Source organism: Lepidochelys kempii, chromosome 5, assembly GCF_965140265.1.
Source record: "Lepidochelys kempii isolate rLepKem1 chromosome 5, rLepKem1.hap2, whole genome shotgun sequence".
Taxonomy (NCBI): domain Eukaryota; kingdom Metazoa; phylum Chordata; order Testudines; family Cheloniidae; genus Lepidochelys; species Lepidochelys kempii.
Window position 1 is genome coordinate 39,290,437 of NC_133260.1, and position 17,903 is coordinate 39,308,339.

General features: G+C 40.8%; 1 protein-coding gene across 4 annotated transcripts in view; it reads left to right on the forward strand.

Moving 5' to 3' along the window:
• Nucleotides 1-17,903, forward strand: part of NDUFAF2 (NADH:ubiquinone oxidoreductase complex assembly factor 2) — a 131,077-nt gene that overhangs the window by 56,821 nt on the left and 56,353 nt on the right. The window lies entirely within an intron of this gene.

Below are 17,903 nucleotides of genomic sequence, written 5' to 3' on the forward strand. Positions count from 1 at the left end.
TTATATTTAAGACAAAAAGCACCCTGCCATGTCTCCCCAATATTTTGTCTGGTAATTTTTCCAGGAAGTAATTATCCTGGCATTAAATATTTAAGGATTGGAAATTCCAGGTGGATTGGTTGTAGTTATACAGTATATAGAGGTCAAAACTGGTTTTATAATCAAAGTCTAGCTGCCATCTATGGAAGAGTCTAGCACAGGGGTCTCCAAGTCCTGGCCCGCGGGCCATCTGCGACCCGAGAACCTCCACGCTGCGTGAGTCTCTCCTCCATGGGCTGCAGACATGCTGCCAGCAATGTCTGCTGCCGGCGCCGCCCTCCGCAGCTCCCATTGGCTGGGGGAGAGGGACAGAGATACCATCACTAGCTGCTGGGCAGAGTCAGCCATGGAGGTAGCGTCACCTTTTTTCCACAATGAATATAAATGAGTCAAAATACCGAACACAACTATCTGATGCACACCTTGCTACAATCCTGAAGGTTTCAAGGGCTCAGTCACAGAGGCCAAACGTCAACAAACTGGCAGAACTGAAGCATTGCCTGGTGTTTGGCAAACGTTAACTCTCTGGCAGTCAAAGAATTGTACAAAGTTGTATGACATATTTTTTTTATTTTGAATTTCTTAGAAATAAAAAATACAATATAAACGTTTTCTTTTTTGAACACCATCTTCAGTGACATTATTGGCCCTCTGGGAGGATTTGAGGACTGGCACTGGCCCTAAGGTAAATTGAGTTTGAGACCCCTGGTCTAGCATCTCTACATTGTGGGGAAACTTTCTCCCATCCAGAACTCGGATGTATTGTTTTAAATGAAAAAACCCAAAACCTTTATCTGAGAAGTTCAACCTTAACTACTAATTCATGGCTTTATAACAGTTTGCTTTTAACTTTAATTTTCTTGAAAGTTAATATGTACCCTTAATATGTACTTGCTACTTTTTTTGTTTATCTAGGATTGCACTTTAAGGTGTCATATTAGGACACAATATTTTTAGTTAATTCAACATTTTCAGTTACTAGTATTTTTTTCTGGAAGTGATGTTTGCTTAATGATATGATTGCCTGAAGACCAATGAAAAGGCATGCTATATTTTAGTTTGATAGTGACTACTTTTAAATGGTCAAATTTCACTCCAGACCAACAAAAAAACAAACCCCGTTGTTGGGAAAAGGAAACTTCCAAAATATTTTAGATTTAATCTTATTACAATTATTTTAATTTATATTAAAGAAATTTATATATAAGAAATTCTTTAGTAACTTCATGGGGAAAAATATTATTTCCCCCCAAAACTGTTCTTTACACTGTATATCTGAAAGAGGTGAACTAAAAATATTTAAATTATGCCCTCAGTTAGTTTATACTAAAATATTGTACATTCGTAGCTGTAAATGTGTAAGATCTGAACACTACTGAATTTCTTTACAAATTTCAAACCAATAAACTACTTTTTATAAAATGGATTTAAACTTTTTATAAAAGCAGAAATATGTTCAGCTCCTTGAGAATATTTGTACAACCAGCTTTAATAATTGACTTTATTCTGAAAAAGTAAATTGTTAAATGACTCTTTGCAAATTAATTATAATTGAAATGCAATTCATCATCCAAACCAGACCATAACACTGCTGTGTTGGGTCATATTGCTTAATTGGTGTTCTCTCCAGCTGTAACTTCCTTTTCATTTCATTTGCAATTCATACTCTCACTGTCATTTGCCCATTTCTCTTCCTTGCATGATTGCCTTTTTGTTTATCTTCATACATTGTGTCTTTATTTATAGACTACAAGGTATTGTAAACCTCCTCTCTGCTTTCTAAATTCCCTTTATACATGCTAAATCCCCATTTTATGCAGGTTTTTGATAAATTTACAGAAAATATTCAGTAGTTTTGTCTTGGATTTATTCATACTGTGACAGTAATTGGTAGAAAACTGTTTCTTGCAGTGGATAGGCAAGCCAAAAATAAATAAATAAATAAAAAAGGCAGTTAGGATAAAGCTACCACATGCCAGAGTGCTGAGGATCCATCAGGATTTTAAAAAGTGTACTTACATTATTTAAACCTCTGTTGAAAAAGGAATTGCAGTACTGTGTGTTTGTAGTAAGCACATTATGGAATTCATTTACTTAACAGTGATTTTTATGTTAAAAGTGTAGTATCTATTAGGCGCAACATTGTTTTTGCTGAGACGGAATAGTATCAAAAGCTTTTCAAAGAGCAGAAAATAGCAAACACTGTGACTTACATGTTTGAAAACTGGATTTGAGTAGCTCTCACTGCATTCCAAACAAGAGCATAGTTGAGACTAGAAAGACAAGCAGTCTTAACAAAGAGGTTTTAGATCTCATTGTCCACTGAGGGAATATGTGTCTCAAAACAAAATACAATAAACAGAATTATTACTTCAGTTTAACACTTCAGTGCCTCTGATGTACAGCAAACTTCCTGAAAAGCACTATTTCTTTGTGCCTACATAAAAGCCAAGGACTTCAGTCCTCACTGCAGTCATTACAGGCATTACATTCACATTCAAATAGCACAAAATATTAAACATATAATTGGTGTGAAAAAAGTTATGGAATGCAATTGGCTAATTCTTTGTTTTGACTAGTTAATGTTTTGTGATATAATTATTTGCAGCATTGTAAATGTATTATAATCACTTAATGTGTTCAATAGGAAAACAGAAGTACTTGGGCTCTTTTCTGACTCATGTATATGTACTAAAAATGATGACAAACACTATATCTAGAAGCAAAGTGCCAAGCTCAAATCTGGGCTGATAGGGAAAGTAATAACCCTTTCTAAATTGAGAATTGTGTTTAGGTCAGTTGTGTATATTTGCATGGTAATCCTGAATCTCTGCAGTTTCCAAAGGTATGGTGTGCGCAGGACAACTTTCACATCCCACTCATGTAATGGGTGAGATCTGAAATGAGTTTCAAAGCAGATAACATTCTTCTTCGAGTGCTTGCTCAGGTCAGTTCCATTCTAGGTGTGTGCATGTCCACATGCGCGGTCATTGGAGATTTTTGCCTTAGCTGTATCCGGAGGGTTGGCTGTGGCGCCCTCTGGACAGCCACACTCATGAGGTGGTATATGAGGCACCACCCGCGCTATGCCCTCTCAGTTCCTTCTTAGCGCCCATGGTGGTTAGTAAGGTGCTTAGCAAGGGCGTCTTTTCTTGTCTTACTGACTTCGAGCCTTAGGGCCTTTGTAAATAGTTTTGTTCACAGTAATTAGTTAAGTAGTTAAGTATAGTTGATAATTAGAAGTTAGTCCCAGCAGGGACTTCGCCCCGGGCGGGGCATGCCCTGTTCTCACTGATTTAAGCCCTGCATGGACTGCAACAGGCCTTTGCCTGTGAGTGACCCCCATAGCAGCTGCCTTCAGTTCTTGGGGGAATCACACATCAAGGATTGGTGCTAGATCTGTAAGAACCTCCGGCCCAGAACCCAGAGGGAGCATGACGTTCATTTTTGAGGGCTCTCCTTATGGAGTTTGCCCTTTGCCCAGCTTCTGAGCCATCCCACCAGGGCGTGCCACTGGCACCAGGCTCTACCTGGCACTGCTCCCCATTGCTGGTGCCTAAGACGAAAACGAAAAAGCACAGCTCCTCGGCACCGAGCAAGAAGGCCCAAGGGTCATCTAATAAGGGACCTGGGCCAGGCTACTCTGGAGCCACGTGTTCATTCCTCCCCGGCTGGGGCCTCTAGCCCCTTAAAAGGTCCGCCACTAACTCTCAGGAGCAGTATGGGACCCAACCCCCTGCCAGCACCGTCATCCTCCCAGGCTCTCCTGGCACCGAGAGAGCACAGGTTTGATATTGATATCAAAAGTATTTATTGTTCTTACCTCATGCTCAAAAGAAATTGCTATTCAAAATGGAATGTATAACAGTTCTCTGCCTACTCTTCATAGATGCTATATATATTTCAGCCAATGATTCAATCAACACATTGATTGTTGTCTTCTAGGGAAATAAGAATAGGGAATAGCCACACCAAAAATCTTAAAAGTCTTCTCGTATATGGATATTACACCAGGTTCAGTTTATTGATGGGTCTGCCTATGTGTCTGCTTGCTACTCATTTTATGAATTAATTTATTGCACCAAACTCTGGATTGGCTTCCCACTGCAATTCTCAACAACTTGCCACCTTAAATGGAGTTACCCAAACAATTTAACTTCATTTCAGTTAAAGAATAAAACGAGTTTAGTTAACTAAAAAGAGGTTTTGAGTGAATACAAGTAATTAGGTATAAAAAGTCAGAAATGGTTACAAGAAAAATAAAGGTAAACTTGATTTAAAGTAAAATCCTTACCATATCCTTCCAACAGCATTACTGACCAAACTTTTCAGGTCAGGAGCCTTCCCCCAAAGTCCAGTATCTGTTTCCTTTGTCGTCTTAGGTGTAAAGGGGGAGATGGACAGGGAGAGAGAGAGAGAGAGGGGTGTCTTGGGGTGTTTTCCCCCTCACTTTTATAGTTCATTTCCCCCCTTTCAAATGCAAGTTCTTCAGTGTGATTTCTAGGTAAAAGTTCTGAGAGCCAGGCAGCATTAAGTCTTCTGGTGAAAAGTCTTGTTGTTTTTTCTCGGCCCTGTTTGCTGAAATGCAGATACCCTTTGTCCCCTGCCTTCCCCTTCCATTGTCTGAGGACTCTGTTTACAATGTATATGTAAATTTGAAGTAAACACACATCCATTTGTTTTAAGACCTGCTTGACCCATTTGGCTTAATTGTTGCTACGTGAGTTTGAACATGCCCTATTAATATTATATTTAGGAGGGATTTCATAATTTTACACAAACATTACTACATACATTTCACCATAATATTATTGACCAGTGAGTTATTAGTTTTCAAATAATAGCTCTGTGACATTCCCCAGGATACCATCTTCACTGTTGAACAGTGGTGCCCCCTTTACTCTCTAACCTGGGATGCCTTTTACACAGTTTTGCAGTCAGAACAGTCACACGTGACCTACTCACACAGCCTTCAGCATGCAGATTTACTCCCAGCTAAATACATGAGCACTCTGACCAGTTACTCTTGAATTACATACAGGACAACATCCACAAATTCTCAGTTCCATCTTTGTTCCCCCAGAAATGTGCATCTTGAACTGTCCATTATGCTACTGAACAATGCACACTTGTAGAAAGTCCATCATTTCATCAATAGACATGATACATGCACCAGTCTTGTTATCCTAAATTGTTTCCTCACACACTTTAATCCAAACACACCAGTTAAGATAAAACAATAAAATAAGTTTATTAACTACAGAAAGATAGATTTTAAGTGATTAGAAGTATTGATGCGTAAAAGTCAGGATTGGTTACAAAAGAAAATAAGAGTAATACACAAGCTAATATCTAACTTAGCTTTAAAAGCAAAGGTTTTGTCTCACCATACGCTGCTGTAAATTTCACAGACTGGGTCTCCTTCCAGCCTGGGACCACTCCCTCTTAGTTCAGCTCTTTGATAGTCGTTAATGTAATGAGCAGAGAGATGGGAGGGGGAGAGGTGAGTTGGAGGTCACGGTCTCTCATATTTATATCCCTCTCCCTTCTTCGAGGATTACCCCCAACTGGGGTGTAGGTAACAAGCCACCTCTTGTAGATGTGAGGTTTGAAATATTCATGTGATGCAATGTAAATTTCTTATGCACACCTTCCTTCCTGCCAAGGAATACCCATTGTAACTAGGTGATTGTCCAGTTAATTATGTTTCTATGTGGCTGGGGGAGCCAGTGTGTCTTTGTCTCTGCAGAACTGGTTTGAGCCTGCCTTTCTAACTCTAGCAATGTTGTATAGTAGAAACTTATAACTTTATTCACAATGTTGATACACACTTTTTTTCCAGAACAATAATGTTCAGCAGATTGAGTTTTCAAATGATAGCTCACACAGGGCATACTTTGTACAAAATTTTATCGGAGTCTTGTAAAAGTCGTGACCATAATAGTATAGACTATCTCAGCTTCACAAGGCATATTTTGTACAAACATTTTTACAATATGTTTAGGATGTGAATACAAGCATACATCCAGTCACAGGCATCCTTTCAGAGGCTTTCAAAGTTACCAAATGTGGCTTTTGGCTTGTTTTGAATTTTAAATGGCTCAGTGGTTTTATAGGCTGAAGACATTTCAAGAGTTGTAAAAATAGGTTTGTTTAAAGATTAGTGAATGCCTCCATAGATCCTGGAATTCAAGCTCCATTTGATCGTAGAATCTGGGCAGAAGTGGAGGGTAAAAAACAAAAGAATAAAACTTCTTCAGGATTTGTGTTCCTAATTCCCTTTGGTCAGGACCAAGTGTGACTCCCCAGTTCCTCCTCCTTTGCCCTTATATTTAGGTGGAAAGACTGGAAGAACCTTTGGATGCTGAGAATTCTATGGCTTGTCTATCTCCTAGTAGCATATCTAGTAGTTAGACATGACTAGCAACTCAGAAATAATGTAAGTCTCAGAATGAATATCTACATTTAAATTCTTTGATCCCCATGGCCCAAAATAATTTGACAGATTGTTGATGGCATGTGGAACATTTCCTTAGAGAAGAGTCTGTATCTTCCAGATTGTCTCCCAGAAAAATCGCCTGATTTCTATCTCAGTGACAGATGGTCATGGACATCCATCTCTTCAGAAACTATTTTGAGCCCCACCCACCAAAAGGACATAATTTTGGAACTTGTGGCTCTCATAATCAAATTCCTGGAGATGAGCCCACATCCTATACATCTCATTTGTAAATAATTAACAAACTCAACACAGTAGTCAGTCAAGGTCACTAATAGGGCACTTAAGATTAATCAGAACACTTGCTACCCACATGATGTCTGCTGGGCTGTTCTACTCTGAGGCCATGGCTGAGAACAACAGAAGTAACATCTTTGAATATTATAGCTTTTATCTTTTGTCCACATAAAACCCTTGTATTAAGGATGACAGGCAGCTGCCAAGCTACCTCCTCTCCAGACTCTGGCCCTAGCTACCTTTTTTTAACTCTGAGGTCACTATTAAATGATCATGGACTCCATGCACAGCAGACAGCCAGGGAATAGGGAGTTGAGAGCCCCTTAAAAGCCTATAGTACCTGCTGGTGAGTGAATTTACTCTGGTTCAAAATGAGGCGATCAGACGTGCCACAATGCCAATAAGAAAACCCTAAAAATCCATGAGATTCCTCATACTTGCTGAGGGTATGAGAAAATGGACTGTGGCATTGATATAGATGTGGAATAGCCCCTCTATATTTGGCATTGAAATGCCAAAGGGGATGGGTGATCTGTTCAACAAGACTGATTATACTATTGATATAGTTAACCCAAAGCCAAGGACAAGCATATAGCCAGCCCTATAAGAGCACTTCTTGAGCTACTAGGTAAAACGTGAAGCCCATCAAGCTGGTGTGCACATTCACATTGAAGATTCTTGTTCTTCACACTTTCAAGAACTCCCAACAGCAATGGTGAGATACCAACTCAGAATTCATATGTGAAGTCTACTGTACAGTCCAGGGGTCTCTACATCCACAGAACGATGAAGTTTTTGATCATGCCCCAGAACACAGATGTTCTAATAAACTTGTTTCTATAGCTAGCTTTCTGTCAAATAAGACATTACTTTTCAGGTTTCTAAATGACTGTGTAACATTGCTGGTGCTGTTATAAAGGCTGTTATATTTCACCCAAGAGTTGACTCCATTTCAGTGATGGAAGAAATGTCAATGCATGTTTCTATAGAGTATTCTGAAGCTTGCAAAACTTTGTTTATAACTCAATAAATAATAATCCTAACACTAATCCTTTGCTTAGGAGGCTTCTTGTGCTCCAGATTTCAGGTTGTGGCCTCATCTTGTTTATTTTGATCCCATTTAATTCTGTGGCAAAACTCTCATTGACTTAAATGTTGGGAAGTTTTGACCCTATGCTTTTCTGTAAAAAGGGGAAAATACAGAGTTTTCTCTCTTCCTCTAATCATTCCATAGACCAGGAGATGCTTAGTTTTTGTTGGAATATTTCACTGTAAAATACAGTGAGTTAATTACAGTATTCAAATCTCAAATGTATTGTAAATAAATCTGAAGACATGAGTTTTCCATATCTCCCATCTCTAAGCTTGTTTAATTTTAGACAAGATGCTTGTCTGCTTTTAAAAGAACAATTCAGAGACATTAAAACACAACTGTCATAATTCTGACTGAAATTGTTAAATTTTTGGTGATTTCACTTTAGAATACTTGATTGTTCAATCAGTCAGAAATATGTTTTGTAAATTACGGACCAGCAATGGAAAGCGAAGTGGCACACACATTACATTAGCATTTCCAAGTGCTTGACTCTGCATTCATCAATCTAAAATAACTTGCTGGGATTGTAGTTCCTAATAATGGAAACTGGGTTAACTAGCTCAAAGTCAGAGTACTGCTCAACCACTTCATACAGGGCCCAATCCTAAAAAGTGCTGAGCATCACCTGTAAAGCTGAGTGACCTCAGCCCCACTGCCCTTAAGGGTATGCAGTTTTTTACCAGGATCAGATCTTCCCATTAAAGTCAATGGCAAACTCCATTGCTGGAGCAGAGGCCTAAAGAATTGACCCTGAAGTGCTGAGCACCCACAGCTACTATTGATTTCAGTTGGAGTTGCAGGTGTTTAGCACCTCAGAAGATTAGATAACACATTACTAAACAAATTCATATGTTTTGGTCATCTTTGATTCTTCTCTTCTTAGCTAATTGGTTGCATCAGTATCAGAGCCTGTTACTCTATCACCAGTGTCAGTGATTCTTGCAGTCCAAATTAGTGCAATGGCTCTGTTCAATGACAGTATTTACATAAATCATGCATATAGAGTTTTACATGCGTCACCCATATTCTGAGTGCTTAGTGGAAATGTAAGAAGACAGGTCCCTGTGCAAAGAGCTAGTGATCTAAAGAGACAACATGCACAAGCAGGCAAAAGGAAGCAGCTCGATTAAAATAATAAATAAATTTACTATTTTCTTTTTTAACTCACTATTTGTATTGAATTATGGTAAATAGTTTATTTAATATTTTCCCCCTCTCTTCTGGTTTAGTCCTTAATTATTATGTTCCCCCAATCCCTCACCGATTCACATCAATTCTTAACTACCCAACCCTTAAGAGCAGGGGTGGGCAAACTTTTTGGCCTGAGGGCCACATCGGGGTTGCAAAAAAGGCTCTGCCTCCCGCAAACAGCCTGGATCCCACCCTCTGCTCCCCCACCCCTTATCTAACCCCCTGCTCCCCATACCCTGATTGCCGCCCCCCCCGAACCTCCGCCCCATCCAACCGTCCCCCGCTTCCTCTCCCCTGACTGCCCCCTTGGACCCCCTGCCCCTTATCCATCCCTTCCTGGCCCCCTTACCATGCTGCTCAGAGTGGCAGGAGCTCACAGGCACACCGCCGCTGTGCCTGGCAGGAGTGGCAGGCTAGAGCGCCGGCAGCGCAGTGTACTGAGGCTGCAGGGGATGGGGGACAGCAGGGGAGGAGCTGGGGGTTAGCCTCCCTGGCTGGGAGCGCAGGCTTATTTATTATGAAACATTGCAGTAAGGGGTACTGTGTATGTGCCAGAAGCTTGATTAAATAGTAGGATTTGATATATTAAACATAAAGGCTTAAATAATTTAATAGATAAATAAAAGGGAATATCTAAGGCACCTGAACTACAGCCCTGCATAAACAACACTCCCCTAAATCATAAATTCTGTGGAGTTTGTGGCAAGCTAGAAAACTTTATTACAGATATGAATGGCTGATTTTATAAGCAAAGAAAAGGGAGTAAAATACACTGTATGGGCTCTGCAATGTATGTTATGTCTTCAAACTACTTCTGTTACAGGTAGTTTTACACATTTGTTTAATTGAAAGTAAAGGCAGTTCAATCATTGGGAGGGAATATAGCTGTTAGTTATGGTACAGGCATTACAGGTTTTTTTTTTTTTTTTTAGGAAGCTGAGTAAATCACTAAGGAACAGTTACTTACAGTAATTGTGGTTCTTCAAGACCTGATGCAAACATGTATTCCACTTAGGAGTGTGTGCACCCAGCACGCTGAACCTGAAGAATTTTACCTGGCAGTACCCGTTGAGGGGCAGCACTCACATCTCGCGGCCCTAGCCCCTCCTCGCTATATGAGGCAGCACCATGACCCCCCTCAGTTCTTTCTCACCCAACTCCCAGAGACTAGACTACGAAGCAGAGGGGATGGAGGGTGGGTCATAGAATGAATGTCTGCATCATATCTTGAAGTAAAACAGCGACAGTAAGTAACTGTTTCTTCTTTGAGTAGATGCAGCCATGTATTCAGCTCAGGTCACTCACAAGCAGTATCCTTTTGAATGAGCTCGCACCCATAGAGAGGCTGAAGCTGTTTCTTATGCAGTCTTGATGCAGGAAGTTATCCAGTTAAAGATTGTGAGGAGACTGCCTGTCCCTTCATATGGTCTGCATAGAACACAAACAGGCAGGGCCGTCCTTACCCATTTGCAAAGTACGCAGCTGCGTAGGGCACCAGGAGCTGCGTGCTGCTCCAGTCCCCCTGCTTTCCCCCCACAGAGGCCTGGGGCCAGCCCCCCTGCTCCCTCCCTTTGGAGGCCTGGGGCCTGCTCCTCCCCCGCTCCGCTCCGCAGAGGCCTGGGGCCCCACACGCCACCCCTGGGGCCTGCGTAGGGCACCAGAATAGCTAGGGACGGCCCTGCAAACAGATGCGGCAAAGCCTGAAAGGGTTTAGTGCTGTCCATGTAGAAGTTCAGACACTGACATCTAATGTGTGAAGGCACTGTTCCTCCAAGGATGAATTCAGCATAGGAAAAAACCCAGAGAAATATCCCGCCTGATTCAAATGAAACTGAGACCCCACTTTAAACATGAATTTTAGGTGTGGCTGCAATGTCTCTTTGTCTTTGGAGAACTGCAGGTAAGGAGGCTGTGCCATCAAAGCCTGCAACTCTCTCTCTCTCCTTGCATATGTTATTACAAGCAATGCAGTTTTTTGACATGAGAGGAAAGAGACAGAATGCCAGAGGCTCGAATGGAGGTCCCATCAGAACCGCCAAGACTGTTCTAAAGTTCCACAAGGGAAACAGGTCCCGCACCAGGAGATAGAGGTGAAGAATTCCTTTTAAGACTCCCTAAATCATCACGTTGGAAAACACCAATCTTTTATGAATGGACAGATGGAAGTTTGAGAGAACCTCCGGATGAGTTAAGCATAAGGTCTGATGACTGAAGATGCAGCAAATACTCCAAGATGTCCTGGATACAAGCCAACATTGGCTGACTCTGCAGGCCAATGACCATGTTGAAAACCACGTCCATTTTGCCAAATAGGCCATTCTGGTAGAGGTTTTTCTACTGCTAAGTAGAGTCTCTTGAACAGCCACCAAACATTGCTCTTCCTCCGCATTTAACCACAGAGCAGCCATGCCATAAAATGCTGGGAGCTGAGTGGCCAATACAAAGTGCAACCATGATTCTGCATGAGCAGGTCGGGTGGAGAGGAAAGGATATAGGAAGAGGCTGAATCAAAGCATACAGGAGAGTCAATTGCCAGCTCAGGTGGAAGGCGTCAATCAGGGAGCCTGGACTGAGACCCCCTTGAAACCAGAACAGATATTTCCTGTTGTGCCTTGTAGCGAGCCAGTCGATCATTGAGATGCCCCAAGATGTGAAGATGATTCATAGAACAGTGGACTGCAGGGACCACTCGTGACTCATGGAAAAATTCCGGCTGAGATTGTCCATGAAAGGATTCTTGAACCCCGGACAAGTGATGAGCTATCTGAGTGAAACTCTTCAATACAGAACTGCCACAGCCCGATTGCCTCTTGGCTGAGCACCCTGGAGTGTGTGCCCCTTGCGTGTTCACATAATACATTGTGGTGGTATTGTTGATAAGTGTGTGAACAACTGAACCCTTGATATGATCTAGGAAAGCATGACAGGCATTGTAGATAACCTCGAGCTCCAGCACAATGAGATTCAATGAAGCTTCCTGCTTTGACCACAAACCCTGAACCTTCAGCAACCCCAGATGTGCTCCCCAACCTATCAGGATGGCAGTGGTGACAACAGTCCTGGTTGATAAGAGCCACACAAAGTGAATACCCTGACATACATTCTCCTGAACCATCCACCAGTGTGAGAAGTCCAGGATCAATGGAAGGAGGCGGACCAACCTGTTTAAAAGGGGCATAGGGTAGGACAGACAACTGTCATAAGCCACATTTGAAAATGGTGAAGGCACAACCTGGCAAATTGAACCACCTTTTTGCATTCAGACATGTGGCCCAAAAGCCTCAGGCACATCTGAACTGTTGTGGAAGATTTAGACTGGAGACCAAGATAAAGGTGGCAAATTGTCTGGAAACGGTCAGTTGGCAAAACCGCTCTGAAACTTGTAGAGTCTATTAAGGCATCAGTGACCTCGATTTTCTGAGTGGGGACCAACATTGACTTCTTAGTGCAGTAAACTAGTCATTCTAAGTCCATGCGGGGACAATAGCTGGTAAGGTGACCATACGGAACCTCAGGTACCTAGCACATTTGTTAAGGTTGCAGAGGTCGAGAATAGGCCTTACTCCTCCTTTGAATTTGGGAACCAGAAAGTACTGGGAATAAAAACTTTGACCCCGGTGCTCCACAGGAACCTTCTCCACCACTCCAAAGTCAATGAAGAGTGGACCTGCTCTAAAAGCAATATCTCATGAGGAGGGACATGAGGGAAGGTGAGGAGGAGGTATCTGCACAGTAATAGGGGGTGGTTGAAAGGGCCTGTTACATCCCACGTGGCAGCAGCAGCCATGCTCCTGGAGGAAGAAGAGTCTCCACGAGGCCTAGAGCGGTCCCAGTTGGTTATGAGACTTTTTTTTTTTTTTTTTTGGCACACTCGAAGGAGAGTGATTTCTGCACCTCTTTGGAGAGGCTGCAGAGTGTGAGCCAGCACCACTCACCGAAGTCGAGGGCAGCCTCTGATATGAGGCAGGCCTCAGGGCCTGCTTGAGCAGGTGCTGCTTCAGGTGAAGGTCTTTAGCCACCTGAGTCGGTTTTGTGAATGATTTATAGATTGAAACTGTTCTTTGACATGAGCCACACCTAAGCAGAGCAAGCATCTTGTGTGAGTGTCATTGGGGATAGCCCCCCTACACGCAATGGCCATTTTCAACCCTGGTGAGGGCATCACCAGGGAAGAACACTTAACTAAGCTAACTAACACTAATACTAGGGTACTACTAACTATATACAACTAGAACCACAAAGTCCAAGGATTTTGAAGAATTGTGAGGTTAAGAACTGCACAGCTCTCTCTCTCTCTCTCTCTCTCTCTCCAGCTATGGGTGGTAAGAAGGAACTGTTGAAAGTTGTGATGCACTAGTTATGATTTTAACAACCTCTGATGATATAATTTATTAGTGAATATAGCTGACTTTCTGACTTCCTTTCAGATAACATAACATCCAGTTAATTGGAACACTTTTTTAAAATTTCTGCTTGAACTTTATTCCAGTGTTTTCTGAAATATTGGATAGGTTAATAGCCACTAAATACAGTCTAACTTCTCTTTTCTTATCTGTTAGAAAGGTCAAGATGATTTTGTTTTTTCCAGGCCACTTTTTCCAAAAAATAAAATTAATAAAGTATTAGCAGGGCTCATTAACTTCCCTATAATAACAAACAAGAGGTCTGATCTGAGATCAGATGAGCACTTCAGTTCCCTTTCGTGTGGATGGCAGTTGCAGAGACTCAATGTAATGAATTGGCCTAATGTTTGATTTGTCTCCCTCTAGTGGCTGGTTTCAGTGACTACATAACCTGCTGATATTTCACAGCCACTGAAAGCTCAAGTAGCAGAAGCTTGTGATTTTGATGGTGACTGCTGAGGGGTCCCAGATTTCTGCTCTCACTCCTTGTGTCACTTTATATAGCCAAGGTTCAGTACACCTTTCATGATTAAGTCTAGTATATGTACTTAGAAGCTTGGCACCAAAATCTCTTTTTCAAATGATTACTTTATAAACAGTGAGTAAAAATGTATTGGAAAAATTAAAACACTATCTTGAGTAGTCAATAAAACCTTAAGAACAAGGTGATACTGACTTCTTAAAACCATATGCAAAGAGGATTTTTATTGGCTCCCAGAAGAATAAACCAGTAGCATGAGTTTTTTTGCAATAGTTGAGCCATTCTGTTTTGAGCTACGTCATACAAGTACTATAGTGCAATTTCTTTATTGTGAAATTGCAACTTACAAATGCATAATTATTTTTTACATAACCATGCTCAAAAACAAAACAATGTAAAACTTTAGAACTACAAGACGAAGCATGAAGGGGCATATGAATGTTTAGCATATCTGGCACGTAAATACCTTGCTACGCTGGCTACAATAGTGCCATGCCAATGCTTGTTCTAACTTTCAGGTGTCATAAATAAGAAGCAGGGGCAACATTATCTCACATAAATGTAAACAAACTTGTTTTGTCTTAGTGATTGGCTGAACAAGAAGTAAGACTGAGTGGACTCATATGGGGTGAATTGATAAATACTGTCTCTTTTGTTTACCTTTTTTACAGTGCAAATCTTTGTAATAAACATAGTATAAAGTGAGCACTGTACACTTTGTATGTTCTGTTGTAATTGAAATCAATATATTTGAATATGTGAAAAAATCCAAATTTATTTATGATAAATTTAAATTGGTATTCCATTATTGTTTAACAGTGCAATTAAAACTGTGATTAATCGTGACTTTTTATCTAGTTAATTTGTTTTGTGTAAATTAATCGCAGTTAATGCATGCGATTAGCAGCCCATGTCATTTGTGTTTAAGATCTATTACTGTCACATGAAGATTGGGTTCGTTTTGAAATTTAAACTATAGGATATTAAACTGTGACACTTGAATAGGTACTTGTGTTTGCTTCACATATGTACCCTTGCAAGGGAAGTTTCTTGTACTACTGTAATGATGTCCTCATCACAAAATTTATGTGAAAGCACTTTACAATAAATGCACAGTTTCATGCACAGCAAAGCGGATATAGTTATTACTGAAAGGTTATTTCTGATTCATTAAAAAAAATAACTACAAATTTGTGCAAGCAGGCTTTATATTAGGAAATGGAATAGCTTAAAGGCAATTTCTGCCCCAAAAATCAGTATCGGATTATGAAGAAGTGCCTCTGTAACCTATAAAAGGCCTTAATTTTAAATCCCAAAAGCCTTCTGTATGATCTTTCTTCAGTAGATAAATATGTGAATTACTTGTAAGCAAAAGTCCGCTGAAAGAAAACCAAGAGACAAAGCAAACTAGACAGTTTTTGTCATTGAGTAGCATCCTATCCACATCACAGATGCAGAAAAGATGTAAAAGCCACCAACCCAATGGCATGGTGATTCCTCAAAACAATGACTTTGAGAAGTGTCATAACCATACAGCTAAGGGTAACCTAGAATTCCTCCCTTACCTGTAAGGGGTTAAGAAGCTCAAATAACCTGGTTGGCACCTGACCAAAAGGACCAATGGGGAAAGAAGATACTTTCAAATCTTTGGGGCGGGGAGAAGGCTTTGCTTTGTGTGTTCTCTTGGGAAGCAGAGAAACATCAGGTCAGGAAACTCCTTCTGCTATTAACCATCCTAAAAGTCTCTCATATTACAAAAATTGTAAGTAAAAGCCAGGCAAGGTGTGTTAGTTTATCTTTTGTTCTGCTTGTGAATTTTTCCTTTGCTGGAGGGAGGTTTATTCCTGTTTTTTGTAACTTTGAAACTAAGCCTAGGGTAAGTTATGCTGTGTTTTTGAATCTTTTGTTACCCTGTAAAGTTATTTTCCATCCTGACTTTACAGAGGTGATTTTTACCTTTTTTTAAAATAAAATCCTTCTTTTAAGAACCTGACTGATTTCTCTATTGTCCTAAGACCCAGGGGTTTGGGTCTGTGGTCACTTTGTAACCAATTGGTTAGGGTAGTATTTTCAAGCCTCCCCAGGAAAGGAGGGTGTAAGAGCTTGGGGGAATATTTTGGGGGAATAAGAACTCCAAGTGGTCCTTTCCCTGATTCTTTGTTAAATCACTTGGTGGTGGCAGTGTACCCTCCAAGGGCAAAGAATTTGTGCCTTGGGGAAGTTTTAACCTAAGTTGGTAGAAATAAGCTTAGGGGGTCTTTCATGCGGGTCCCCACATCTGTACCCTAGAGTTCAGAGTGGGGAGGGAACCCTGACAAGAAGTAATTTTCAGAGTTTGGCACCAGGCTCTGATTCTTACAAGACTAGCCTGTATTGTACAAAGGATGAATATTGGAGGAAGGAACCTCAGTATTCCGTTACTTTTGTTTTATGAAAGCATGGATCAGGATTATCTAATAGAAGAAACATGTTTAGTTCAAAATGTATAATTTGTCATGTATGTAAACTTTATATAGCTATGTAATATACGTGGATCACATATGGGCTGGTGATAGCCATGTGCTGAATTACATTCAGTATGCACCTTTGATTATGTCCTCTACACGCAGCCCACTATTCTATCTCTGCCAAGACTGCAACATGTCTGAGCAGCTGTTCTTTAAAAAGCTGTCCTTTTAACTACAACACCAAATCACCACCACCTTCAAGGAAGTAGAGAAAAATATCTTCAATACTCAGAGATATACTGACTCAGGGCTAATATCTTTTCAAGATGAAACAAAAAGACACCCTGTGCTTTATATCCGTGAAGGTTGCTCTACTCATAATATATCTACCACAAAAACAAGGAAATTAATACTCGCCTCCACCCAATGGCCTGTATCACTACATAGAACAACCACCAAACACTAGACAACATGTTAAAACCTTAGCTCTGTCTCCATGCAGATGCTGTATTTTCAGAACTCCTTTCACAATCTTGCTTCTTCCCACAGATCCCATATTAGTCAAACTAATTGCATTTGTCATTATATGTGGAATTCCTGCGTATACTCAGGAGGCTCATGATGGCTTTCCTCCTCTCTCATTTCCCCACAATTGGACTTACTGCTCCATTTATTTTATATGGGGAAATATACTTAGCAAAGTGCTTTTTCTGCAGCTGATGAAAGGAACATGGAAGTTACCTCTTGTACAACATGCTATGGCCTGCCTTCTAGGCAAATCTGACTAATCAGAGCACATCACACTCTACGCTGGCTTCCCATCTGATTATGGAACCACTTCAAGATTCTGGTCCTTGGCCATTAAGGGCCTTAATGATATTTGAGTGTGGCAGATACAGTTTATGGGAAAGCCTCAGCAGACAGTCCTCCATGTGACATTCTTAATGGAAAAAACTGCACAATGAACTGATATTGAAATACTTTGTTTTCAGATTAGTTGTTGCATAATCTGTGAATGACTTGGGATCTTAAACTTTTAAAAATACGTATAAAAAGTTTAGCAGTTTGAATTGTAACGTCTAAATGGCCATCTTTTCCCTCTACACGATGATCCTTTATTTTAGTCTGTGGGGCTGATTTATATTTGTGAACATAAAAAGTAACATTCGTTCAAATGAAAGCAAATGTGATTGAATGCTTACCCCACATATGCTGTGAAAGGGTTAATATGGGCCTGAGAAGCCAATTAACCTTGCACCTGGAGGGTGGGCCAGGCCTGATTAGAAAGAAAGCCCAGGGAGTACAGGGCTTGTTTCCATAAAGAGCTGGGTGAGCCCACTTGGAGAGAGGAAAACTCCAGAGAAGAGGAGTTTGGGAACTTTCCTTTGTCTGAGAAGCAGCCTGATGGAAGGCCATGAAGGAAAAAGGGGGAAAATCAGTCAGGCTTTGCAAGGATAGAGCTAGAGACCTAACTGGAGCCTGTCCAATGTCCTGGATAAGGGGAGGAGAG